The following is a 26833-nucleotide window of genomic DNA, read 5'->3' as shown; positions in this document are numbered from 1 at the left end:
TCCCTCTAGAGCAGAACAGCATTATTTCAGCTGAGGACATCCTGTGCATCTGTCAGGTACATAACTGACGCAGTGAAGGGTGGGAAAAGGTCAGCAGTGGGTAGCTGGAGCTGTGCTGCCCCAAATAGCGCTGCAATTGGGGAAGAAGGGAGCCAAGGTTGCCCCTTGTCTCCCCCATGCTCAAGCAGCACCCAGAGGCAGGCAGCAGTTCCCTGGACAGACTGCCCCTACAAGGCAGCCCAGAAACAAGAACAGGAAGATCCAGAAAACGGACTGGTCAGTGATTCCTTATATTCCCCTTTCTCTTTCCAGTAAGCAGTGTTGGGGCTTATCTTGCCCACGCTTTAGGACCACCTGGTGTCAGTGAGCTATTCATTACAGCAAGCAAACCACTTAGCGCTTACCCAGCTGCACCAAGCCCACTGTTACAGGGACTCCCTTCCCAGAGAGCACCGCTGCATGCAGGGCTAGGCTTTAAGTTTGACAGGTCCAGCTACTTCAGCCCTTATAGGGGTAATTCTGAGAGTGACTGTGCTTTGCAGGAGGTTCCTCTGTGGCTGCTGGTGAGTGAGTACCTTTAGTCTGTGCGGGTTTTTGTTGGTGGTGGTGTTTTGTGTTTTGGTTTTGAAGGCAATGTTTCTCTCTTTGTAAGCTGTTGCTATCCAAAGCTCTTGAAGTGCGTGGCATTCTGTAATAATACCTAACATAGATCCAATATTGCTACGAGTAGCAGCTTGCAGTTGTAAATCTGATGGTGTTTTATGAAGGTGATTGTTGTACCTGCTTTGCAAGTGCCGTTGCTAAAGCAGAGTGGAGTTACGCTGCCTGCCCTAGGACACACACCTAGTCTGCACCAGAACAAAGATCGGAGTGTGCTGATACCAGTTGCACTTGCTCTGTTTGCTCCCCTGGCCTCGCTGTGTTGTGCTGACACTGCATAGCACTCAAGCAGGGTGATGTGGGATGGCAAAACCCTGACACCCACAGGTAGGGGGCTCTAGTTCTTGCTCATTCAAAGTGGTGATGGGCACCAAGCTTGGGCTTTCCTGTAAAAAAATGCTATTCTTTAGTCCTGAGAATTTGGGTTTGGTAGCAAATAGCTTTGTTGTTTTCCTCACTTTCCTTGAGCGTTCATTCTTGCAACACTTGATGTCACCTTTCTGCTGTAGTCATTCTGCTGCTTCTTTGCCCCAAATTCAGTTTTTGGATGATGGTGTGTATTGGGTGAGCGGGGAATGGTTGTACGTGTGCAGGGTCTTGTAGTAAAATATCAAATGGAGTGATGGTACCCAGCTGAAAGCTAGCAGGATTTTATTTTGGTTATTTGAATGCTTTCCTTCGAATGAAAGACTTTTCCAACCCCATCAGCACTCGTGAGCAGCAAGTGAAAATGATCAGATGACAACGTATGCTCAGTAAAACAGCTGCTCTTTCTATAGCCATGAGTCAAAGTCTGGTTTACTGCAAGATTTCATTGGAGCCGACTGGAATTTTGCCTGAGTAAGGTGCTCAAGATTTTGCTTCAAGTAACTTTACAGTTCCTCGCCGCGAGGACTGGTTATCACGTGGCATTCCTGACACTGGATTATGTTTCCAGCCGCACTGCACAAGTGTACTTATCTGAAGATTAAGTAGATCTTGCACTTACAAAAGTGCATGCTCATGCTAAAGGCAGACAAAGACCTTGGAGCTGTTGCCTTACTGGGACTCAAGTTATTTACCCAACTGTCCACCATGGCAGGAGTTTTTCTGCTAAATATATAATTCCCCACTTTTTTTTTTTTTTTTTCCTTAAACAAGAGAACCAGAGGGTGAAAGGGTTGAAGATTAAAATGTAAACAGCAAAATTTATTATAATTACAAGAGTGTTTCAAATTATTTCCTTAAACTGCAACATAATTTACCTCTAGTCAAGGTCTCTATTGGTGGTGAAAGAGGAAACTGCTTGACCTGGGGGTGACCTGTGGCCCCCGGGGGTCAGCGCCCGAGGAATGCGCAGATGTCACGGTTCATAAGCAGGGACAGAAACTCTCAGGTTTCCCAGGCAGAGAGGCGCCAGTTCGGGGATGGGACCAACATGTGCACCTCCCTTTGAAGCAGCCCCTCGTACCTGAAATCACGCTGAAAACGAGCACGCGCTGGGCCGGAGGCAGGAAAAGTCCGGGGCAGCCCCGGGTGGAGGCTTGCTGCAGGAAAGGGCAGAAGCAGTGGGGCGGAAGGAGGGGAGCCGTGAGGGTCCTCCAAACACAGGGCACGTATCTGTGCTACCTGGGTAGCTGTGCCACAAATAAACGTGGTTCGAAATAGGGGTCTGCATATAGTGCTTGGCCAGAAGCTTCGGGCACAGCCAACCGATGCGGCTTGTCAGCGCTGCAAAAGCAAACGTCCTGTACTCTCAACAAGGAGAAGGAAGGACGGGGAAATGGAAGGATTTATTGCCCATACTATGTTAACAAAAACTGTGCATGGGCTGAATGAACGCAGTGCAGATTGCTGCTAGGGCTTCTGTAATATCAGCAGAGATCCTTGCAGTACCCCAGGTCTGCTGCTCGGGTGCCCCCTCTCTCTGCCCCCCCAGGAAAGCGATTTGCATTGCCAACCATTTTTCTCTTAACAAAAGAAAAGAAGCAACTGAGACCAAAATCAAGATATACTTCAGGAAACTCATCTTAATAAAAGCCAATAAATAAGGAAAGCTAAGTTTAAGCTAAAACAAATTGTGTGGTAAATATTAAGGTAAGGGAGAGAAAATTATACCAGCAATAATATTCAAAGAAGAAATGGGATGAGGGGAAAACACAGGCACAAGGTTAATTTTAATATTAAAATCATACCTTATGTATCAAAATAAAATTTATATGCAAGGAAATTGTGAACCCAAGGGTTCCTTTTAACTATTTTCAGCCTACAAACCACAAGTTGTGCTAAGCATGATCAAAGTACTTCACAATTAGTTTGGTTTTAAATCACTATAATTGTCAGCCTAGGTTGTAATCAGAGAAACATTGTTTTGAAGCAGCAGCAAACTTGCCCTGGTTGTAATCTGGGGAAAATTCAAGAAAAAATGCTGGGATCTGGTTGGCTGACGGTAGCACAGCATGAGTGCTTGGGGACAGCGGTGTTCACCATGTTAAACATCAGAGAGCCTGTCCCGAATTCCCGAGACAGCCAGCCTGCCCTCGGCCGCTGGTGCGAGGACCTCTGCAGCTGCTTCTGATCAGCTCCGTGCCTCAGTTTCTCTCGTGGGAGAAGCGGGGATGACACCAGAGGGTCTTTGTAAAGTGTAATTCATGAAGTGCCATAAAACGCGTGAGCTTCAGGTGATTGTGGAAGGTGCTCGCGCGCGTTAGTCATGGGGCCGGTAGGAAGCGGCAGCTGTTGGAATGAGCTGCGCAGGATTCTTGGATGGAGGAGCCCGCGGGAGTGCCAAGAATGACTGCAATGCGAGTATGAGCCTGCTCGTGCATTGCTCTTTTAATAACGCTGGCAGGGCATTATCTGGAAGCTGCAATGGGTTTCCGAATAGATTCCTTGGAAGTTTCAGGTTGGAGAGCTCTTCCAGGGGCTTTGCCAACAACACAACAGAATAGAGGATGAGCTTAAATGCTTTTGTAATTAGGAACGGCATATTTCTTGCAATTAAAAAGATCTTCCAGGAATACAGGAAATAAAGCTGGTCTTTGAAGGAATTGTGCTTTCTAGACATTAAAAGGGTGAAGGTAGCTTTAATCTGGACTTCGCTATGAAGAAACTGGAGGACATTTCCCCACTGGAAGCCTTGAAAAGAGAATTTGCTCAGCAGTACAAATGAATAAAACAACAGGGCTTTGTGCTTGAGGATCTCAAAGCGTTTTCTGCTCTGCACCAGGAAATGTAATACCTCCTGGGAGCTGTGCTAAATTGGAAACAGGGACCCTCTAAAAGCTCGCTCAACTCCGCTCCAGCTGAGCACAGCCATGCTTCCACCAGCGTTGGTGGAAAAGACATGTGATGTTTTGACAACTTGAGTCTTCAGTCGTGACTTTTCTATAGGGATGCAGGAGATTAGCAGGCAGCGTAGATTTAGTGAAGAAGCAGTTAAGAGAGGAGAATTAAATTCGCCACCTCACATCCTTGGCCTCAGAAGAACAGCCAGCTCCTCACCTCAGCTTGTTCTCAACAGTGAACATCCTCACTCCCCCAAAATGGGGGTAAGGCCAGGGTGGCAGCGAGGGGGAGCACTGGTTGAGGAGAGTTTGTGTTGGGCTGGCAGAGCTTCCCCAGCTCCATTTCAGAAGAAATGCAGACCCGAAGGAAGTTCAAACCCCGTTTACTTGGTATGAGTCACTGCTTTTCCTTCTGTCTTCTTCCAGTCACCAAAGAGGCATGAGGGAAGAGATGACAACCATAGCAAAGGGCAGGCAATGTGACTGTTAAAGTGGAGGGGGATAATTAGTGGGAGAGATAAAAACTCAAAGGAGCAGTGGGTCTTCATCTGGGGAGGTTAAACCATTGCCCTAGAAGCACTTTGGGCTCAAGAGGCACTGAACAGAGAGCCCCAGAGGTGGATGCCCAAAAGGAGGTGAATGTAGCATAGCAGAGGGGGACGTGGAGGAAGGGGTGTGTGTGTGTGTTGTGCTTTGCTAAAGGGGCTGCAGCCATCTTCTTGGTCTACTTCTGCAAAATAGCTTATTACAACTATTTAGTTAAAGAAATCACAACCAGAACTAGTAAAGGAAGGTGGGCCAGATGGCGTCTCAGTCTGAGAGTTGAAGCTGTCAAGATTTTGGGGGGATTTTTTCCTCTCCCAAATTTTAATTCATTTTAAATTGTTATTGGTATTTGCTTTATTTCTTCAGAAAACAGTTTATGTCAAGATTCTCTTACGCTAATTTAAAATGTAGGTGGGATTAGAAATTATACATACATTTGTATGACAAGAGCTATTATCTCTTAAAGTAAAAATCTGACTCAGCCCATTGCTAGCGCAGATTTGTATTTTAGAGAGCCTTTGATATACAGATATCAAAAACCTTGCAGACAAACTATCCTCTCTGGTACTAATCTTTAAAAAAGACATGGCTGGAAGTCCCTTGCAGTTGGAAGGAAATTTTTGGGGTTGTACAGGAGAAGAGACTTGGTCCTTTAGATTTAAGCCACTGAACAGAATTGTGCTATTCTCTGACATGGGATTGTGCCTGCCAAACCCCTGGTAGCCCAGTGATCCAAAAGTCTGGTAATCCAAACCATGGCCGCGTGGTTGTGGTCCTGCTGAACTGCCCAGAGCACCTGACAGGATCTGTGCTGGCTTTGTGGTGTGACGCCTGGCACAGCCCGAGGGAATGGCACAGGCAGGTGAGACCTGCTCCAGTACGAAACCTCGGAACAAGCCTGCCCTACTGATCTGCTTTCAGTGAAAAATTGGTGGGTTGAGTTAGTATCAAAGCCATCTTTTTTTGTCTGCCTGTGTCTTTTGTGAACCAGTGCCTAAAACCTCATAGTTCCACTGTATTATTGACTTGTTGAAGGACCTTTGGGCCCCGCTACCAGTTTGTGTGTGTAGTGGCACATCACGTCGTCTCGGTTCTCTGTCGCAGAGCTGTTACAAGGTTGTGCCAGCTATGGTGTGGTACCGTGACCCCGTACCACAGCGTTATGTGCTTTGGTGTGGAGAAGTCACCCATTATGCTGCTGCGCAGCTCTGAGTATCCGTCTGGTGAATGAGTTCTGGCACTGTGTCAGCGATGCCTGTTTGTCTCCAGCCCCTGCTCGTGCCCCGGCTGTGGCACGTGGCTTGGATGTGCCCCATGAGGTTGTCCTCGTGTGCCTCAGCCCATGGCCATCAGCAAGAGGTGCTCTGTAAACCTGGCAGCTGGGAATCACAGCTGTGAGGGGAGAAGAGGAGAACCAAGACTGCTTTTGTGTTCTCTTTTCCCTCTTTTTCCTGAGTGGGTGGGCATCAGAGGGAAAGGAGGGACAGTTCTGGGGATGTGTTGATGGAAGGGTTCTCCCACTGACTGGTTTGACTCGGTGAACGAAATCCTTCCCCACGTGGAGCCGTGGAAAGCAGAGGGCACAGAGGGAGAGAAGTCGTAGCACGGCTGCACCCAGCCCTCCAGCAGCTGTGAAAGCCAGATATGGAAATTGTTCCCTGAGCAGGCAGGCCCCAGGATTGTTTCTTTGGCTTTCCTTTCGCTGGTCTAAGTTTTTCTTGCTGTCGGGAAGAGCTTAGGTGGAAAGGGTGGGAGGGAGGGGGAGACTTGTGCAATTCTTCTGCCCAAGTGCAGAGAACAGAGAGCAGAAGGTGCGGTGGGAAGCCTTTTAAAGCGGTCGTAGATGTGTGAGGTCTGATTCTGTTTTCAGAAACGTATCTGTTAGATGTAAGTGCATGGGAGGTCATTAGAGCTCGGCTGCCTTTCAGGGTGAGGCAGGAGGCAGCGGGCAGGCAGCGGCAGCGAGAGCCGCCGTGTGACCAGCAGGCTCCGGCAACGCGGCTGGCGGGGGAAAGGGACAGGGCTCTGCTCGGCTAATGGCACCGCGAGCCACGGTCAGCCACTTTTGTTTAAAATCACACCAGTTGTTTGTGATTATGCTAAGGGTTACTCTGGAGATGAGTACAGCTAGCCGGCAGGGTTTTAAATGCAGCAGTAGCTGTCTTCGGTGATCACCTAACATCCTGTTATTGACTGGATCTAAAAATACGGCATGTTTTCCCGGAGCGGAATATCTGCCTGTACCAAGTGGCAGGTATTTCCAAGCTGCTCTCCTGGTGGCGGCTATCCCTGGCTCATCCCGTGACCCTTGCTTCCCTTCTCAAATCACCACTTACCTTGGGCACCAGGGGCTTGACATGTAGGTTTTGATTCAATAAAGAAATAAACTAGTGGCTGCACATGGATTTATTCCTGAGGGAGAGACACATTTACCAGTCTGTGTGATATTTTCCTGAAGTTATAGGGATAGACATCCTCTTGGACAAAAATAAACTGCCTGATAGTCACCATGCACGGACACTGTTTTGCTAGTAATCATACTACTCGCTAATATTGAGATTCTTGTTGCATCTGAAGTAATCCATGCTATGTCTGTGATAAGCCACATGTGAAGACAAAAAGGGACAGATATGAAAGGAGAGATGTGATAGGGTCTCAATTTAAGGCTGGCCATGGACTGTATATGACATTCTTGTAAGTAAACTGACAGTGTCCAGGTTTATAATAGCTAAACTCCTCAGTTTCCTTTATGTAAACATTTCACTCTAATGGAACATTATACCCAGGACCGTGCTTCAGCAGACATGCATGTATATGAATTGCATAAAGATAGACCAATAGATAAATAGATATCTGGATTTAATAAACACTCACATTCTAACACTAATAGGCTGGTGAAATCTTACAGAGAAGGAGAGAGAGACTGAAGGAAAATACAAAATACTGCCGAGAGTTTACAGACTGGCACAACTGGAAGCACTCAGCATCAAAAGAATGAGGGGAGCGAAAGGCCGAGATGGAACAGGCAAATGCAACATTAATAATGTTTTCCTGTCGTGCTGCAAAGGATGGTGAATGAGCCAGTGAGGTAGATGCCTGCTATTTCTTCAGAGGCGAAATCGTCATCTGATTCAAACAGTTTCACTTAGGAATTGTGGAAGTAGAAGGATTCAGATATGTTTTTGCCAAAGTCAGAGACTCTCTAGGAATTTATTTTCCTTGAAAGTCAGGTAGGTGCTTTTGAAAATTTCATCTTTGATTTCTCTTGGAAGCAAAAATGCTTTTCCACTGGGGACAGAATTTCTTCTGGAAATGATCATTTTCCTGTACACTTCTCTTGACGTTTTCCTTGTTATCATTCACCTTAAAAATAGATAAATAAAAATAGCCAGTCCTCCATTCCCTATCCCCTCCCAAACAAATATCTCTTCCAATACTTACTCTCTGAACCAAAATGCTCTAAATGGTAGCTCTCTATTGAACTTGTTGAAAATGTGCCCCTTGACAGACTATGGTCTTCACAGCTGGCACAGAAAGCGGGAGGATTCTGTGTCCAAAAAGCCTGCGGAGGGCTCAAATAATCCCCTTCAGTTTGCTATGGCTTCAGCATTCAAGGTAACTAGGTGAGAAGAGGAAGAGCTTCCTGACAGTAAATAAGCAACAAATCAAAGTCCAAAACTGGACTTACACTGGGAAAATGAATTTCTAAGTTCCCGCTTGCCCACTCCGGTCTGTCTTTTAAGCTAGCGGTGTCTATTACCCAAGTAAGGTCAACGCAGCTATTGCCTCAGCCCAGACATCCTCTTTCACTCTGTTTTTACAGTGCCTGGGTTTATTTTTCTTCCCTTTATTTGGCTCTGTGCCATTTCGTTGGCTAATGTTCACCTTGGGCAAGCGTACTGAGGAAGGGCCGTCCCTCCCTTCACCAGAGGTGTGCGCGATGTCCATGCGCAGCCAAGCCCGCTCTTCCCAAATGGCTTCCACCATTGACTCTGTCTGCCACCACGTTGATACATGGCATTTTGAGGAGCCAGTGGCTTCAGAAACAAGCCTCCTTTCTAGCTGCCTTTTATCGTTGCTCTGACCTAGGCAAAAGAAAAGATTTCTCTCCTTCATGGAGAAAAAGCAATAAAAGAGAAGGGGCTGCAGTGCGCTAAGCAGCCAGAAGCATGGCGCAAGGGGAGCCCCCGCCCGGGCACGGCGTACTCTCCCACCAGGGATCTGGCAATCTTGCATGCATGAATTGCCTTGCAACGGCCACTCGGCTGTCATTCTGTCAGGCCCATTTACAAATCGCGTAACAGGTTTAATTTTGAAATCTCTCCCCACCACCTCAGCGCCCCCCCCCCCCCCCCATTTTTGCTGAAATGGATTTACAATGAAAGTATTTGAAAAGGAATAATTATCTATATGAGCAACAGCAGCACAATGCCTGCAGCATGGGGGCGGGGCTGGAGGGGAAGGGGAAGAAACGAGTCTTTAAGTCTGAAATCTGCTTTTCTGTGCGCCTACATGTTTACAGGGGTAGGTGTTCATAAATACCTACAAAATATCTGGTGCATGTGTATATGGCGTGGTTTTAAGTTGGGTGTCAGACACGCGAAACATGATCCCAGCTTTTGTTTTTCTTGTGATAAATGCCACATTTTCCAATAAGTCTCCCACCTTGTGATTGTGTGCGTTTTATATCTGAAGTGATATTAACCATGAGGTTGGTTACCAAAACCTCAGAAAAGCTTTCCAGAGCCTTTCTGCTTTATATTTTTGAAAAGGGCAACCGGCTCACTCCCTGAAAGTGCGCGGAGCCTGCTTTATGCAGGAGTGGACGTGAAGCCGAAGCTTTTTCTATAGTCTCTGTCCATTTCTCTCAGTGAATTGAATCCAGTCAAAGGTCAAACTGGCCAGAGGCACTTTTATTGTCATGGTAACCATGACTTAATCAAACAATCCTGAGATTCCAGGTTTGTGGGAACAGGCAAAGATCTGAAGAGACTGGAATTAATCAATCAAAGGGGGCAGGGAAGAAAATCCTAAGATATATGACTTATCCTTCTAAATCTATTACTCTGTCCTTAAACACACAAGAATTATGCCTTGGACAAAGCCTCTTTTCAGACCAAATACCTCTGATTTTTGTTTTCTTGTCCTTTGCATCAAATTTCCTAACATACCTCTGTTCTACAGCAATCAAACCTCAGCCCAGATTTAACCAATAAGAAAGAAAGAGGGAAATGACAATTTAGGAAAGATGAAGATTATTTAGTAAAAAGCTACTTAAAGAAAATAAAAAGGAAAAGGAAAAACAAGGAAAAATGCATTCAAGAGAATAACCACCTTTGACTTGGAAACCCATTTAAGCTTGTTAGTAGCAACCTAGTGCAGATCCACAGGCAGTAAACATGCTTTAAGGGGGCTTTGCTTTCTGGCTAGCTATTTCTTCATTCCATGTGTCCCTCATGCTGTACCTTCTTGGGATGCCACAGCTGGGGACTTGCTGTTGCCCCAAGCACTGGAGTCATTCAACAGTGCTGAGTTCCTTCAGCCTCTGCTATTTCTTTAGAGCACAGTTGCTTGAAGATTGTTTTGAGGCATCTGGTGAGTACTGGGGGCTGGAACTCAGCTGGGCTGCTCTTTTATAAGGATATTTTGTGCTCCCCCCGACCCTGAAGTGGTTTGCTTATGTCTTACCTCCTGCATTTTGGAGGGCGAGGTAGAACTGCAGGTTCTGCTCTCCCCCTCTCTTAATGTCTTGTCTTTTTTCTGGGACCTGACTGCAGGCTGTGTCCATGTGCCATTAAACCCAAAACCTAATTCTTGCTTTGGCTTCTAATCAAGGTAATCTGCTGCTTTATCTTGCCTCTGCCTAGAGAGGTGACTAATAAAATAGGAAAATTATGTGGGTATGACAGGAGTTAGGAGGTGAAGTGTTGGTGGCAGTAGATTTGACTTGTTTTTACCTTGTTAGGTGGAGATGTCACCTGCTCTTCTCCAGTTTTAGAGAAGAACTGGCCAGAAACCTGAAATGTATTTGCTCTTGGAGGCTTTACAGAAATTGGGTCTCTTGTGAGTGGGTTTGGTTGCCCCATATACATGCTCCAGTACCTCCTCTGTGATAGACAGCCATGGACACACTGAAAAGCTGTTGGCTGCTGCGCTAGGTTGGAAGCTTGGTTTTGTAATGGCATATAGAAACGTTCACCTTTCTGCCCTGCTCTCAAATGCAAGGCAGGCCGAGATGCAGCTGCCTTTTGTCTGGTGGCTACTCGGTCCTAGGGAGATTGCAGCTGAAATTTTGCTATATTCATGTTATACAAGGAATGCAGGTAATTACTTGCAAACCCCAAACCTAACTACTTTAATGGCAATCAGAGCATGAAAAGAACTGATTGCTTCTTGTTCTTAATGTAGAGGTATCCTTACAAAAAATTTATCCTGTCAATGCTATTGTGGGTGATCTCAGCAAACAAACTGTGAGGGGTGAACTGTCCTGGAAAACAAGCTCTGTTCTCACTGCCAGGTGAGCTGGGACTCACCTGCAGAGGTAGTTGTTGGTAGTTAAAATATACAGAGAAAAATGTATTGTAGAGCATAGCAGATGGACAGAACTCTATGGAGGGCCAGCATGCCGGCAGGACAGAAAAATAAAAATTACTTGAAGCCTGAGCTTCAGACAGGGAAAGGGGGAATTAGTAGTTGAGGAAGTCTGGAAAGAAGGAACACTGACCCACTGGCCCAAGGAAGATGTGATCTTCAGGTGCAAGAAGAAAAAGGTCCCCCTTTTGGCCTGGCTGTAAGGAGGCTGCTGGTATGCCGACCAGAAGAGCGTTTTGGGAGGGAGATGGTTGTAGCTGCATGCAGAGGATGGAGGAGAAGGCACTTGACATGGAAGAATAGCAAAGCTTAGAAAACAACAGGGAGGAGGAGGCACAAAGCTGATCATGTCAAGCAAAAGCCTTTTCCAGGATCTGTAGACATGACAGCAAACAAAAGAAGTGGGAAGTAACAGTGGAGGCAGAATGAGAGAGGACAGATCAGGAATGAGGAGCAGGGGGTTGGATGAGCAGCTACGTGAGCAGAGAAGTGGGACTTTGACATTCGGGGAGCTTAAATGGCAGAACAAGGAAGACGTTCAAGAGGAAGACAGACTGTGCCTGCTCCTCAAGAAGTGCTGAGCACCATTCCTACTGCCAGGAGCAGCGGGGGCTCAGCACCACTGTTAAAGAAGCCTTAATTCCTCTGTACCTAATCTGTTGATCCTCTCAGGACAAGGCTGAGGAAATTGGGGAGATGAAGGACAGTGGGCAGGTTACGGGCAGAGCCAGCACTGCACATGACCTGTGCTGAAATGAAATGCATGTCTGGGAGGTAAAAGCCCCTGAAAAACTTCTTCCTCTTTGCAAAAATACACTCCAAGTTAGTTTTAACACTTAAGTACCATGGTTCCTGAATGCTACCTTTAAAGGTTAAAGCATTTAAACTATAGGAACAGCCAGGGGCAAAAAGAGGCCCATTTCAATTTGATATGTAGAGGTCCTGCAGAAAGCCAGACTGGGGGGTCTCTGAGCCGTTTGTGCTTTCCTTCCCTCCCGAACCTGAGATGGCTCCGAGGCCCAGGCTGGGCCGTGTTTCAGTGTCCTTTCTTTCTCTCCGTGTTGTAGTAAAATAGCCATTTCCAAAGGTTTCAGGAAGGGGGGCGTTCTCCACCCCTGACTTGCATGTTGCACAGTGCTGCTGTGCAGGAGGGAACTGAAAGTAGATCAGGAAATACTTGGTGCATGGAAAGAAGAGCTGCACCTCTGCCGGAGACTCAAAGCTTTGTGCTGGAGCTCTTTTTGGACGCGAGCAATATCTGTCTGACACGGAGAGCCCTGCTGGGAGTGGGTGGGACTGGCCCCAAGCAGCTTTGCTCTCATCTGCCTCCCATGGCAGATCGGAGGTGTTCCAGTGACATCCCGCTTGTGTCCTGTACGGCTCTGTCAGCATGTGGTCGGGAGCCAGAACCAGGATCGTTTGCTCTCCCAGGCTTGCTCTCTGCTCATCTCTGGGTGTTTGCTCCCAGCCAGGGGAACCTCTGGGACACTCGGGGTGACCAGGATAGCTGTTGGCTTCAGACCGGCGTACCTTTGGCTGGAACCCTGTTTGTAGGTATGGCTGAGCAGGACAACTGCCTTCCCTGCCCGTCAGCACGCAGTGATGGGCAGCAGGGCTTTCACGCTTCCCAGCCTTTATCTTGTCCCCGTGCTGTGGCGCAGGCCTGACACTCACTGCTGTGCACAGCACCTAGCAGGCAGCCCTGCTCCTGGTCCCTGCGTTAGGTGTTACTGCAATACACGCAGCAGGGCTGTCCCGGTGGGCAATGAATGTTTAGCTTGCAGAGATATGAGAACACCCCGTGGACTTTACCCCACACTGTAATCAAAAGAGTACTCCTCAGTTTACTCTAGCCTAAGCCTTTCTGCAAGCTGCTGCTTTTTACTGTATTATCTGGTATGATAGTGACAATATTAATAGTAGGAACCCTCCTTGCGAAGAACTCCTTGCAGCTATAGTGCAGCTCCCATTGCACTCCTTGCTGGCAGTGCTATCTCTCTGTGCAAGAAAGCACTTCCAGGTTTACCCCAGTGGTTACAGTTAATGGAGATCTCCATCCATTTATCCTGCGTCAGCATAAACAGTCCTATCTGTAGGTGGTGCCTGCTGTCAGCTCCCACCCTTTACAATTATGCTGGAACTTCCTTATACTCAGAGATATTAACGAAGGGCTCCAACACCTTGTAGACAAGAGTAAGGCTGAAGGTGACTACTGAGGAACAGAAGTGCAAAATCTTTCTGGAACCCTCTGCCACGGAGAGAGCTTCTGCTGTTGTGCTTCTTTCTTTGAAAGAGACCTCCTTATAAACCTTTAAAAATACCTGGAGGGATTTTCAAGTGATCATTTAAGGGGTCAGGAAAGCCCAACCTTTTGATAAAGATCATTGTTTTTACCTTTAGGGAAAGAATGTTTAATGCTGGAAAGCTGCCATGTGCTGATGTAGGGTTGTCCTTACAAAGAGATGTCGTCTTAGAAGAGCAGTTTTTGAGGAGTGAAGAAGAGATGTATGTGGCCAGGGAAGCTTTCTGAGGGTCCCTTCCAAGGCTTGCTGTTTTCACAAGAGCAGATAATGCTCTGAGGACCACTTCTGTTACTGTGATAGACCTCACTCTTGCTGTTGCTACAGGCTCCAGTTCTTTGTTGTGCACCTGAGTATCTCTGGTGGTGAGAAGTCTGATAATGCTGATTGAGTGCTTAATAACATACTTTCTAGAATTATTTTTTTTTGAGGAAATGTTACTTGCATCAAACAAAATCTGCAAGTCTTACTTGAAAAAAAAACTTATTGATTGTCCAAGTACTTGGAAGTGACCACTTGGAGCACTTCAAGACAGGTTTCATTGTGTTCTCTACCAGACATGCAGTGTTCTCCATTCTGCCCCCTGCACAGCCCAGAACTGCAGCTTTGTTGGGGACCCCTGAATTCCACAAGTGGCTGTTTCCACATTGTGCTCCGATGTGAAGTTTCTCTTGTCGCATCAGTCAGAACAAGATCACACCGAGATATGCTCATGTCTTTGCCAAACTTAATCTGATTTATAAAATAGTTCCAAGTCATCACAAATTCTGATATACGGTATTGAAACCTCTCCAAGTAGTTCCTACAAAAGTCTGTAATAGACTTTTGAAGTGTATTAAGGCATTGAAGCAACATGTGAAGATGATTGGAAAATTTTGGCATAGAGGCATTTGCTTCCAAATGATGGATGTGCAAAATCTTTCCTCATCTATCTTGAATTCCTTGAGTAAGGATGGAGTGGATATGTCTGAGATGTTTTGCTGGCTGATATAAGAGGAAAACTAAAATTTAGTTCCTAAGCTTGTGTGCAAAGGTTGTGGTGGAAAGCATTAGGTTCAGTTCAATCAGAGGGAAGTGCCTGATGCCTAAAGCTAAATCAATTCCTCCTTGAAAAATAGTCATAGCCACTAGGATTTGTTTAGAGAATAAAACTAATTCTACCTCTCTGAATTGTTATTGAGGGGGGAGAAACAAACAAACAAACTACCTTTCCATGGTCATGAAAAAATAATTATACTGCTAAATGAAGCCTGGAGTCTTATTCTGACTTCACTTTATAACAGCATGTGAGTATGAAGGAACTCAATAGAGGTTAATGAATTTACACCCCTTAGTGTCCACTTGCAGAGCATGCAAGTATTGAATGAGAGCCCCAGCGGTGCGAGACATGCAGGCAGGAAGCTGCATCAAGCTGCTTTTGAGGAAATCACACTTTTCAGATAAATATCAGTCAGCTGCAAACATTTTTCTCTCCAGGATGTGTGTGCTCTTCTAATGTTTAGAATAAAAATGTGGTGCTAGGAATTGGGAATATAGTTTTCACATATTTGATTACTTCAGCATTAAAGCAGCATGATAATATTAGTGGTAGCCTTTAACAGGAACTTTGTTCTATAACTTCCAGGCTTCAAAAACTAATGAGGAGCAAAACTGGAAAAAAAGTCTTCCGACAAGCTGGTCTTCAGCACCTTTTTAATGGATAACAGATTTGCCGTCATCACATATCACTTAGAATATATTATGACAAGACATATGGGCTAATATAGTGTATCGTCTACAAAAGGCTGGTAATGGGCATAGACTAGTGAATTTCTCTTAAACTGGATCAAAGATGAACTGGTTCCAGTTACATAAGCTTTCAAGAAGTTTGGTCTGAAGAACCTAAACCCTGAGTCTCCCAGCAGCACTGATACCCAGTGTAAACAGAATGCATCAGATACTTCATTAGAGAAATTGCAAAATGGTGTCTTTGCTTCTGTGAAATTTGGAAAGCATAGCATGAAACATTTCTATCTCAGTGCTCCCAATCAAGGGCAAGTTTTCAGGGAAGCTCAGGACCCAGACAGGCAATGAGAAATGTCAGGTTTACACTGTACTGAGCTCTGTTCCCAGAGGTAGTGAGTTTGCACCTTGAGTCCGTCTCCCTTTCATTTCCAGTGTCCAGATGTGAATCCTGGCTGTGTGATTCTCAAATCTGTCAGACTACTGACTGCTGGATGTTTGCCTTGTTCATAGGTTTGGCTAGCAGGTAGCGTGTAAAAGCATCATGTTCCCTCCTGTACAGGGAAAGCAATGAAAGAGATGCATATCTAAAACTTAAAACCAAAAGACTTCTTATTAAAAGACTAGTATATGTAAAACACGTTTGTGAAAGTTTGATCAATGGAGCAATATCAGGTGATATAATGAATGCATGCTTCCCTGTAGCAAGCATAACTATTTCTCTAACTAGCTGTTGTCAAGATTCCCTCTTTTGCTCTGCTTCTTCCCTAGCTGTAAATGTCAGATCTAGAAACATATCCCACTTCCTTGTCCTCATTTTGCCTTATCAGTCAAGAAAGTATTTCTAAAAACATTCCTAAAAGTGCTCTCCAAACTTCTCCAGGCAGGTTTATGGACAGTTGAAACCGCAATGACCCAGAAGCACTGAGTCATCTGACTATTTTTTCCCCCATCTCCACTTCTCCAAGAAATGATTTGTTTTCCTCCTTCCTCTTGATTAGCTCTATAATACACTCAGATTGTAAAGTGAACTCAATTTTGTGTCTCTTATTTTATCTGTAGTGTCTCATTAGCCTTGGTACCATTATAACCCCTCTCTGAATCATCATTTGTATATGGATGTTTGACATATCAGCTGATTGTCCCTTTTTCTCTTTCCTCTCCCATTTCTTCTGAAAGGCAATGAAGCTATTTCTGTTGATACTCAAATATAGCAATTTCTCCCACTGTCGCTAATAGCATAATGGCATTATGAAGAACCTTCCTGTAGTGCATTTTTGTGTGACGTAATGCAAACAAGGCGGAACTCAATGAAAACATCATTAAAAGTTACCCTCTTAAAACTCATTCAAACAAGACTGAGCAAGAAGTTTGGACCAAGCAAACGGTGGCGTTTGTTTTTTTTTTTAGTTGTTGTTTTTCTTTTTTTTTTTTTCTCTCAGGAACTAAGCATATATTCTGGAATATTCCCAGACCAGTTTTAACCAGGGTAGACCTGATATGGTGGAAGGTGCCATAGCGTTTGTGTGCATATGACCATAACACAGGCTGTTGTGGGCAGGCAATGGGTGGCTACGTGCTGCTGATGAATCACAAAACTTGTCCTGTTTTCACCATTCTCATAGGGTGCAGTGAGAAGAACTTCCTTGGGGCTTAGAAATGTTTCTGCAGATAAATGCTAAAATCGGATTTAGTGTCTCCTGCTTCTACATATGGGGCAGTCAAAGTAATGTTAAGTTCTCCTGAGCTTTCTCTGCTCTGCATGATATAGCACAAGATTCTTGCATACATACTATTTTATTTTTGTTCTTTTGGCCCTCAGTCACAACCTGGTTTTTCTTCTTCTAGAGACCTTTCTACAGTGACATGCCATTTAATCAGTATAAATCGATTAGAAACTTTATAATTTTTTAACACAGCATCACAAATTCTGGCAGGTTTTTGTACTTAGTATCCCAGAGGAACTGGCAGTGCTTTGCAAACATCTTCACGTTTTCAGTTGATTATATCACCCACCCTGAATTTGCCCATCTGCCTGGCAGAGAGCAGGAGCAACCTAACACTCTGTAGCATTGTTCCTTGAGCGTTCAGACACCGCACGCAGCACAGAGATTGCAGTGTCGCCTTGAGCAGGCAGAATGTGCCTACCTGGCCTGGAATAAAGATAAGAGTGAATTTGGTCTCCCTGGCCCTGATGAAAATGCCAAGGAACTTTACATGGGCTGGCAGAAGGCAATTGTCCTTCCCTGCTTCTCTCTTGCATCTGCCAGGGAAACCAGCTGCTCCATGGGAAGCTTTAGGGAGAGAAATATCACTTGGTTAATGGCTTGAAATAATCAAACTGTATTTGTTCCTGTAGCTTCCTACTCTGAGCAAGTCTGCAATGTTGATCAGCATTGATCCCAAGTCTCTGTGCACAGTTTCTACTGGAGCCTTTTATTCATATGTGGATATTCAGCACATGCAGCTCTTGAGAAAACATTTAATTTCTCTGAGTAGTTCCCCTTCCTCCACTATGGCTTTGCACTGACTTTCACGATCTTGTTTCATTAAATACAACCCGCATTTTTCTAATATTTTTCTTTTCTCAGCTTCCCTGTTGTCTCATTCCATGTGGTCTCACTTGAGGCTCGGTTTAGCTATGATAAGTTCTTTTGTTTTCCTATTCATCTTATCTTCACAGCCATGTTTATTTTGCTAAAGACAGGCAAAAATTTCTTAGTGCTACAGAGCTGATGTAGAAAGCCAGAAAATTCTTCTCAAGAGTCCCAAGTCACTTGGCTTAGGTACAAGTGAAGCTGCATGTACATGGAGTGTGTGCTTTGCTGGGCTGGGGCCTTTCCTTGGTGCTGTTTTGCAATGTGTTTGAGCAATTAGTTAGCTGTGGCAAAGGGATGCTGAGCTATCAGCCCTTCCTCATTCTGTGGCCTCCTGAAAAACAACACGGTTAGGAACTGTCTTGGAAGACTACGATTCTTTTATTTCCAAGACTAGGGAATACTGTGTTCTGTTGGTATCTGCTGGATTTTAGTTTTGCAGAATTTTGTTCCAGCTAGTAAAAATAAAAATTATCCTCAATATTTAGTGCTCAGTTAGGGAGCACTTGAGAGGAGAAGTGCTTGGTGATGCCAGCCTGCTGGGGGTTTAGTTGAAAGACCTGATGCTCCTGGAAGTTTTCTCCAAAAGCGCTTTGGTCGCTTTGGTCCCGGCTCTGCCCAGCAGCAGCACCAGGGCCAGGCTGGTGCCCCAGGGAGGAGAAGGGAACCTGCAGAGAAGTACAGGGCCCAGCACCTGCCAGGCTTCGCTTTCCTCTCTGCATGTGCTGGGGAAAGGATAAGCACTGGCAAACAGGACAGGGAAAGGTGGCAAAGAGCTTATCTTCCTTCACAGCGCTGTGCAAGTAGGTGATGGGCTCAAGCCTGCACTTTTCTGAATGGAATAGTTTTGCGTCTGCACTTCCCATCAAGTGGCTCACTGGGGGGAACCCCTGTTCTCACTTGCTAATTAAGCATTAGCATGCAGGTGTTGCCTTGCACAGGTATGTCATGACTCGCACAGAAATTAGAAGGCTCGTTTTCCATGCACTTTTTACCGGTGTATTTTAGCTTTTGGACTGGATGAGGATGTTTCCCTCTCCTGAGTAGTCACACCGTTACGATGGAAAAACTGAGGAGCCGATTACCCACCCATGTGATGTTGTTTGTGAAGCAATTAGAACTGACAGAGTGTGATTAAAACCAATAAGTTGTTGTTGTTTTTTTTTTTCTTGAAGCAGGAGGGGTGGCTGTTTACAGATGAATATGCACCAAATCTACAGTGGGAATAATTTCCTCACCCACTATGTAGTCTCCTCTACTTCATTACTGGCTGGACGTATATAGCTGTACAGTTTTTTGCGCATGAATTAACACTTGTAGCTAATAGCAGTAAACTCACAAATGGACTATTACTTTTTATAGCCTTTTAGCAAAGTCAGCCTAATGGAGCAAAACCGTTAACAAATTAAGATACATTTGACAGGGCTTCAAGCAGGAATCATAACCCAGGAGTCACCATTTGGGACTCAAACGCAAAGGTCTCTGCAGAACGTGGGTGCATCTCAGCTGGTGGCTGGTGCCAAGTGCTAAACAACAACAAAACAGTTAAGGCAACAGGTTTTTGTTCTTCTCGGTGAGATTTTCAGAGCGAGGAACCGACTTCCTGTAATGTTTGTAAAGAGCCTGTCACATCTGGAGTGCTGCAGGATACAAAATAATCGTAATAATAGGCATAGGAATTGTGAGTTGAATTTGTCCACCTAAAAGCCCCTTATGACACTGTAAATATCTCAGACATCATATGATTCTGAGGCTACAGGAACATCTGATCTGGGGACAGTTTTTAAGACAGACAATGTGTTTGACAGTGCAGATGCAGGGCTTGCGGTGTTGGCTGCTGGAGCAAGAAACAAACTGGCAGTAAGGCTGGCTGTAAGAGCTGCCAGATGTGTTCAGAATGAGGTGCCTGCTATAGCAGATGCCCTGCAAGAGCCTGACACGGCATGGGTTTTTCTGGGGGAAGCACATGGCTTCAGCTGCTGGTTTTTAGTGCAGAAGTAGAGGTGGCTCGGCCAGGGCTGCGCTTGCAGCACGGCTGGACGTGTGCCGGAGTTAACACAGAGCAGCTGCCAACCTCGGAGCAAGCTTTCTGCCTCTCCGACTCCAGCTTTCAATCCTATAATTCTGCTTTTTCTTAGCGATTTTTGTAGTGCTTAATCTCTTTTACCTCATCAAACTCCATCTCAAAGAAAATCAGTTGCCTCTAGCCTTTCCCTTGTTTTGGAGCAGGCTGATGGGGCACTTGCGTCTGACATTGCCTTATTCCGCACCTCACCTTCGTACAACTCAGCCCTGCATTTCATAAGGCAGAGATGCAACATACGCCTCGAAGCCCCTGCATAAGCTACATGCTGCCAGGGGGCTGTTCTCCTGTGCGTTCTTCTTACTGGATCTTGTTGACTGTATGCAGCATCACATCAGGCACCTACCTGCATGTGCTCCTGTTAAGGAGGTCAGCCTATGGCACCAGCTCCCTGATTGCTATGCTAATTGCAATCTATGCTATGCTAACTTGCAAAGCCCAGACACAGTGACATTCAGACATTTTTATTCCTTCTTCTATCTCAAACCTTTGCTTCCCCCTAGGCTTGCTAAAACTTCATTCAATGTAATGTGAAGGCTTGTTCTCCTAATACCTTGTGATATTCCACTAAGAACATCCAGTGTTACAATTCCAGCATAATTATATATTCCCCATAGGTGTAAAAAAGTGTCTACATCAATAGCTTATTAAAAGAGTGTAATAAAAATTATGACCCTGCAATTCTGCTATTAATATAATGATTCGGAGCCAAGAAAACTCCCTGATCCTTCTTACGTATCTGCTGTAATGTGATATGAGAGCAGAACACCTTAAGCCAGTATAATCCCTTCTTTTCACCCCCTAGCAATATATGTTGGCCCATAAGAGTAGCGTGAATTGAAAGTTTAATTTATTAATACGCAATAGTGATAATGTCAAAAGAACAATATATAAAAACCCATACAGAACAGGATTACGCAGCACATAGGGGAAAGCCTAGAGCTAATATTTAATATAGCAAAACAGGGCCAAAAATAACTTCTCATCCAAGGAGCAAAAATGGGAGAGCTGTGCGAGTGACGGAGCCGCGCGGGAGCCTCCAGCCAGCCCCAGCGAGCAGCCCTCAGCGGAGCCGCCTCTGCTGGCAACCCGCAGAGATCGTGGCGCTTCCCGTGAGTGCCAGCTGTTGGGGCAGTGACTGAAGTTCCCAGCTGTCGGCTTGTCCACCTTCGTCCCTCGCAGCGCCGATTTAACAGCGCACACAGGAATCTGAGCAGCAGGCACAAGTGGCATGCGTGGAGAGCAAGCAGTGTCCAGCACAGCTAACGGGGAGCCTCGTGGCTCGGAGCAGCTCAGTAAGTGAAGCATGAAACCAACTGTTCAGCTAAATTGTTCACTTTAGCTTGGATGATTAAACTTTCACCAGCAGCCAAAGTATCCTGTAGCCCTAGCAGGGATACGGACACATTAACGTTTCACGAGCTTCGCTTTAAATGAGCAATTTGCCATATAGCCTTAAACCATTAACATTCTTGTGAGTGGAAAATGTTCCAGCCTCCAAGGGGCTGGCGGGTTTCAAACGCTTTCTAGAGTTTGCTTTCTTACCCCCTACCCTAAAAGGAAGAATAGGAGAGGAAAGAACAGATGTGGAGGAATAAAACCCAGTACATCCCCAGCATTACTGAGCATGCAATGCGCAGCCTCTACCAGAGAGCAGGACTTGCTCTTAGTGGAAGAGCTGAGAGGAATGGGGTGGGGATAGGTGCCAGCCAGGAGCTGCTGTCCTGTTTCAGTTTCCTGCTCTGTTCTTGAGAGCTGGGTTCCTTGAGAGATGGGCTGATGTCCAAGCTGACCCTCCAGCCATGGACACATCCCTGTGCACGGCCAAAGTAGCTGCAACAGCAAATAAACAAGTACATGGCCAAAATGTGGGACCTACTTGTCTCTGCTGATTGAAGAGTTGGCGTCTGACAGCCAGGGCTCTGTTAGCTGTTGTAGCTGTAGCTGTATCCCCCCTCCAGTTTCTCTTCCAGCTTTCTCTGGGACTGAGCTCCTGGCCATCCTTCCCTTTGCAGGAGTTGATGTTCCCTTCATGGCACAGCCTGAATTAGGTGAGCCAGGTCAGCTTGGCAATGCTCTGCTGCTTTAAACTAACTCAGCTGCTCTTAATAACACAGAAGATGCTCAGCTCTCAGACAGCAATAATCTCTAAAAGGCAGGAGGAGGCTGTGGAGATGAGAAGTGAGGGCAAACCAGGAGAGCTGCCTCTCAGCACAATGCTGCTGGCTGGAAGCGGGCGAGTGCCCACAGCCTGGCCCTGCTGCAGATCGGAGTCCACAGGCTTGATGGGAGAAGAAAAGGAGAAGCAAAGCAGCTGGGACTGCTGGTCCAGCCCCTTCCTGCCTGACAGGAGTAGGTAGAAGAGGGCGATCATAGCAGCGGTTCTTGTACAAGTCAGCAGTCGCCTCCAAAACTCGTCCCACTGGTATTTCTCAAGTGCCAGATCCTGGCTGGGTTAGCACAGGTCACAGCTGACCTGTGCGGAGCTGTACTGCCATGCTGCCTGCTCTTATACATGGGGCTTCTATGGTTTATTTGATATTCCTTTCAAAAGCTTTACTTGTAGCTAGTTGGTTAAATCAACATCTCTGTTAGCACCTAGGATGGGTGAGGAGCTTCAGACTCGGCCCTGGCTTGCTTTCTTGCCTCTGCAAGGAGGGTGGGGTTGGGATGAGCACTGTGCTAAGCATGGTTGCTGCTGCCTTTCGAGGCCTTCGTGGTACTCTTCTGCTTTTCTCTTGTGGTGTCATTGCTCTGCAGTTCCCTATACTGTGGTAATTTTTGAGTTTTATTTTGGTACTTGTTAAATCAGTGATGATATTTTGTTCTACTCAAAGCCTTGTGCAGTGCGTGCCAGGGTCGTGTTAGCAATGTCTCCTCATCTGACTGCCACTTGCTCCAGGGAAACTCAGGGCTGCAAGGCAGTTTGCAAAGGGCTGTGCATATGGGGCCAGTGCAGCCATGGGCTGGTTTTTGGTGTTGTTTCAGGCAACAACCATAAGTGCAAACTCTAGACCAAAATGAATTATGTGATTCCTTCTGTATGATGCTAATGGTGAAGCTGATCTGGTTTGGAGACACAGAAGATGTAGACAAGAATGTTAATAAGGACTGGACTTGTAGGCTGCGGCAGAGCAGTTGCGCTGGATCTTAGACCAGAGTTACCTGCTTGGTTCTGCACACTCAGCTCCCTGTTGGAGAGGAAGAACATCCTCACACAGAGGAGCTAGAGCTGGTGACAGTGCGGAAAGCATTTGTCTCATGGGTATCTTTGGAGTCACTGCAAGGTAAAACCAAAGTATTTGAGGACAGAGTGTGAAGGTCTCTTAGAGAAGGACATAGCATGAAATGCATCTGCTAGCCAGCCCTGGGATTTGACATACAACCGGGCTGCCGGCAGGGCAGCCTCTGCATAGGCCTTCCTTTCTGCAACTTCTGTTGCATTTTGATGGTGTTTGCAGCTTTTAGAGCATACACCAAGGCTTGGGATTTCACTTCACAGGATGTGTTTGTGACTACGGGCCTTGAGGTTTGGTTGGGTTTTTGATGGTTTGTTTTGCCCTTGAATTGATTCAAGAGAGACACTATGTCTTTGGGCATGTTGAGTCTGAAGGTGGCAGCATGTGTTTCAAGGACCTGGAGCACAGAGGTACGGTAAACTCAGGACTAAGTCACCTTGAAAGGGCAGCTGTAAATGTGTTCAGGGTGATGCAGTTCCGAGCAGGATAAATGGTCTGGCAGCAGAGGTATGCCCAACATCAGAACGGTATGGAGGGAAAGGCACCGTGTCCCTTGGGCTGTAAGTGAAGGGCACTGGGTGACCTGCCTGATCCCCCTCCATGGCTTTGTATGCTGGGTGAGGTGGCTGCTGGATTGCAGATAGAGTGGTTGTATCTGCTGTGTGGCCTCATGGACCAGAGGAACGTGAGGCTGGGGTCAGATAAGTAAGTCTCACTGGTACAGGGAGTTTTATCCCACTTTTACACCAGTGGGTCCTCAGCTGACGTCTGCTCTGCCAGTAGGTAAGCGGGGAACAAAAAGGAATCTGGTTTGCGTGGGCACTTCTGCAACAGTTTCTGTGGTTTTAAATATCGTGTTGTATTACATCAGTCAGATGTGGGGTTAGAGCAGAAGGGAGGGGGGAAGAAAAGTGAGCAAAAATGAAGAGAAATGCCATCGTGTTCAGTACAAATGATTATACCTGGGGCTGAAGGGGGCAGGAGGAAAGAATGACAGACAAGTTTTTGACCAGCAGTTGAAAGGCAAACCCTAAAAAGAGCTGAGAGGAAACAGGAGGGAGTGATTCTGTAGTAAAGGGAAAAAAAGATTAAGATCTGACCTAGATACAAAGATCCCACCATTTGCTAGGTCAGGAGAGGTAACAAGGAGAGCAAGATGTTCCAAGGATCACTACAGAATTCCTCCTGGGCTTTGAGCCCCCCTCTGTGAGGCTCAGCGGGACACAAGGTATCTGCTGCACCACCTGGGTGCCGGTGGTGTCGAGCTCTGGGGAAGTGCCTTGTTCGCTGTGTCCCCATTCCTTGGCTCCTCACAGCATTGGATAAAAGCTGAGAGGTGGAGGATGATGTGTGTGAAGCGATAGGTGAGCATTAGATTCACCCACAAAAGACATGGTTTTGCTCAGCGTTCAGCTTAGCAGCAGCGTCTCAGCTTCCCCCGTGTGCAGGATTTGACCTCCTCAATTCTTTCTGGACACTTTTCCCCTGCCCTGTGAAGGGTCAGCTCTTGCTGTTGTCCTGAAACAGAGGTATGGAGCTCAGCCAAACAATGTAATCCAATGATAACCTGCCAGTAGGTGAAGGGTTTAAAAATATCGAGGCTGTTTTAGGAGAAATGGCAGAAGAATAGAACTAGGAGTAATAAAATGAAGTTGATAAAGGAAGAGTCACCCGAAAAGTCTCTTGGGAGGTCTGCTATGCTGAGGCATGGCCTTTTAGGATAAATGTGAGCCTTCCTATGAAACCATTCATAAATTATGTGAGCTGTTTGCTTTTAAAAGCTTTGTAGCAGAGACAGCCATCCATATCAAGTCACCTGTTAACTCCCAATATTTCCAGCCTCTTTTCTTTGCCTGCTGTGCCCGTACCCTGATTACAAGGCTTTCTTACACTGATGAGTTAAGCCTGGTTCCCCACGCGATCTGTGCCGGCAAGGCTTGCTCTCTGTGGAGTTTATTCACAAGAAATTTGACAAAAATATTTCTTGCTCTAAATTGAAGCTCTTTTACCTGAAGGTTGATGTCCTGTATTTGTATGTTGGACTTGAAGTAAATTTTAAAAAGTGCCCTAAAATACTGCCAAGTACTGATTTAATTTTTGAAAGCGACTTGGGCACCTCACTCGTGGGCAATTTGACCCATTTGAATTCGGGTCCATTTAAATTCTGAGCAAGGTTTGGATCATACATTCCTCCAGCCAGGCTTGGATCCCTGATTGTAACTGAATCCAGACCTTTGTACTGAAGCTCTCCAGTGTGAACTGTGAAGGAAGAACACCCACGTGGACTCTGTTGATAAAACCTTTGGGTACTTGTGTGAGATAATTAAGTAATGTTAGGTTTTTTTTTTTTTTTTTGTGTAAAAACGTATTTGACATTTGTTTTTTACTGGTCTTTAGAGACTGGCATTGAACACAAAAAACCCCACATGCAACATGAAAATAAATCTTTTATCTGTTGGCTTTCATAAACAAGGCACACAATGCTTTTTTCCACTCCACAATTTGAGAAAACATTGATTTGATCCATTTAAGTGATGAATGCCCACAGAATAAAACCTTTTTTTTTGTGGAATGATGACCTTGGGCAGATTAGAGCAGCTAGGTAAGAAATCCAGCAAGTATTTATCAAAAGCTTCTAAGACAGTGCAAACTCTAGCGAGTTCAAAAGCGAGAGACTTTTAGTCTTCATACAACTGACAGGGTCATAACGTTTCAAGAATGCCAGGAATCCGTGTGGCTGTTCCATTAAACACCCCTGATTAGTGAACGTGCTGATAAACTTCGAGAGTCAGAGGTCAACACTGTGGAGCCGAAGGTACCCCAGGTATCTGAAAATGTCTCCAGGATTCACGATCCTCTTGCCCGGTTAACCCCTTCCATCACTCCACCCATGGAGGCTCAAAATGGAGAGTGAGTGTCCTCGGCAGTGTCTTCCAGGCAATTCTGCAGAGATGTTAAGAGTTATTTTGAAAACGATGGAAAAATGACCTCAGGCACCTCCCATGGAAACGTTCTCGACAGCTGGCTGTTCTTTGATTTCAGCTCCAGCTCATAGTTAATATATGTCTAAAATACCATGTTGCCACTGGCTCATCCAGCCTCTCTCCCATCAACTTCAGGTGATACAATGATGGCAGCAGGCTGTGCATTAAAATACCTCCAGAGCTATCAAATTGCAAAGAGGAATGCAATTTCAAAATACTCAGACAGGAACAGTCGCACCACCCCGTCACCATGTAAAGCTCTCTGCTTTGTTCGGGTTTCCTTGTAAGAGCTGCAGCTATACTCCCGCCAAGTGCCTGCAATGAGAAATTGGGAAACCCGGCAAATACAGGCTCTGTGCCCGACTGTCGCTTTCCAGGACATTGGTTTATCTGCAGCACAGTCAGGAGGGTCCCAGGAAGGCTGAATTATCCCAGCAGGGTCCCAGTCCATTTTTCAGGCTATTGCCCTAACTGGCAAGCCCACCCCGATGCAGTGTGGATGTTGCTTCTGTCTCAATCTCCCAGCCAGCAGCACAGGGCTCAGAGTTTAACCAATCCTGCAATATATGGCTTTTCATTCCACGCTCTGATTATGAGCTGCTGGAGGTACTGAGGATTCATCTCCTCCGCTGAGGGCCACAGCGTGACCCCATCAGTTTCTTTGAAAATCAATAGGAAAATGTCGAGGAATGCAAAGGAAGCAGGAACAGTCAAAGTAAAGACAAGTGATGTCCTGTAATGGCAGTAATGATTCTGAAACACGCAAGGTCACAGATAATTAGGAACCTAATTCTCCTTTGAAAGAATCTGTCAAGTTACTTCCCTACCTCAAAAACAATTGCTGA

At 45.8% G+C, this 26833-nt stretch overlaps 1 protein-coding gene across 2 annotated transcripts in view; it reads left to right on the top strand.

Annotated features, from left to right (window-relative positions):
- Positions 1 to 26833, top strand: part of TOP3B (DNA topoisomerase III beta) — an 82995-nt gene that overhangs the window by 35747 nt on the left and 20415 nt on the right. Inside the window, exon 1 of one of the 2 annotated variants that reach the window (XM_080559852.1) lies at positions 445 to 563. The exons of the other annotated variant lie outside the window; for it this stretch is intronic. The gene's annotated coding sequence lies outside the window, so the exon portion shown is untranslated. Of the gene's footprint in view, positions 1 to 444; positions 564 to 26833 lie in introns of those variants that run through there. 2 annotated transcript variants of the gene reach the window in all.

Source organism: Anser brachyrhynchus (genome assembly GCF_964034855.1).
Source record: "Anser brachyrhynchus genome assembly, chromosome: 17".
NCBI classification, from domain to species: Eukaryota; Metazoa; Chordata; class Aves; order Anseriformes; family Anatidae; genus Anser; species Anser brachyrhynchus.
Note: the sequence above shows the minus strand (reverse complement) of the source record. Positions and strands in the feature narration are given on the sequence as shown.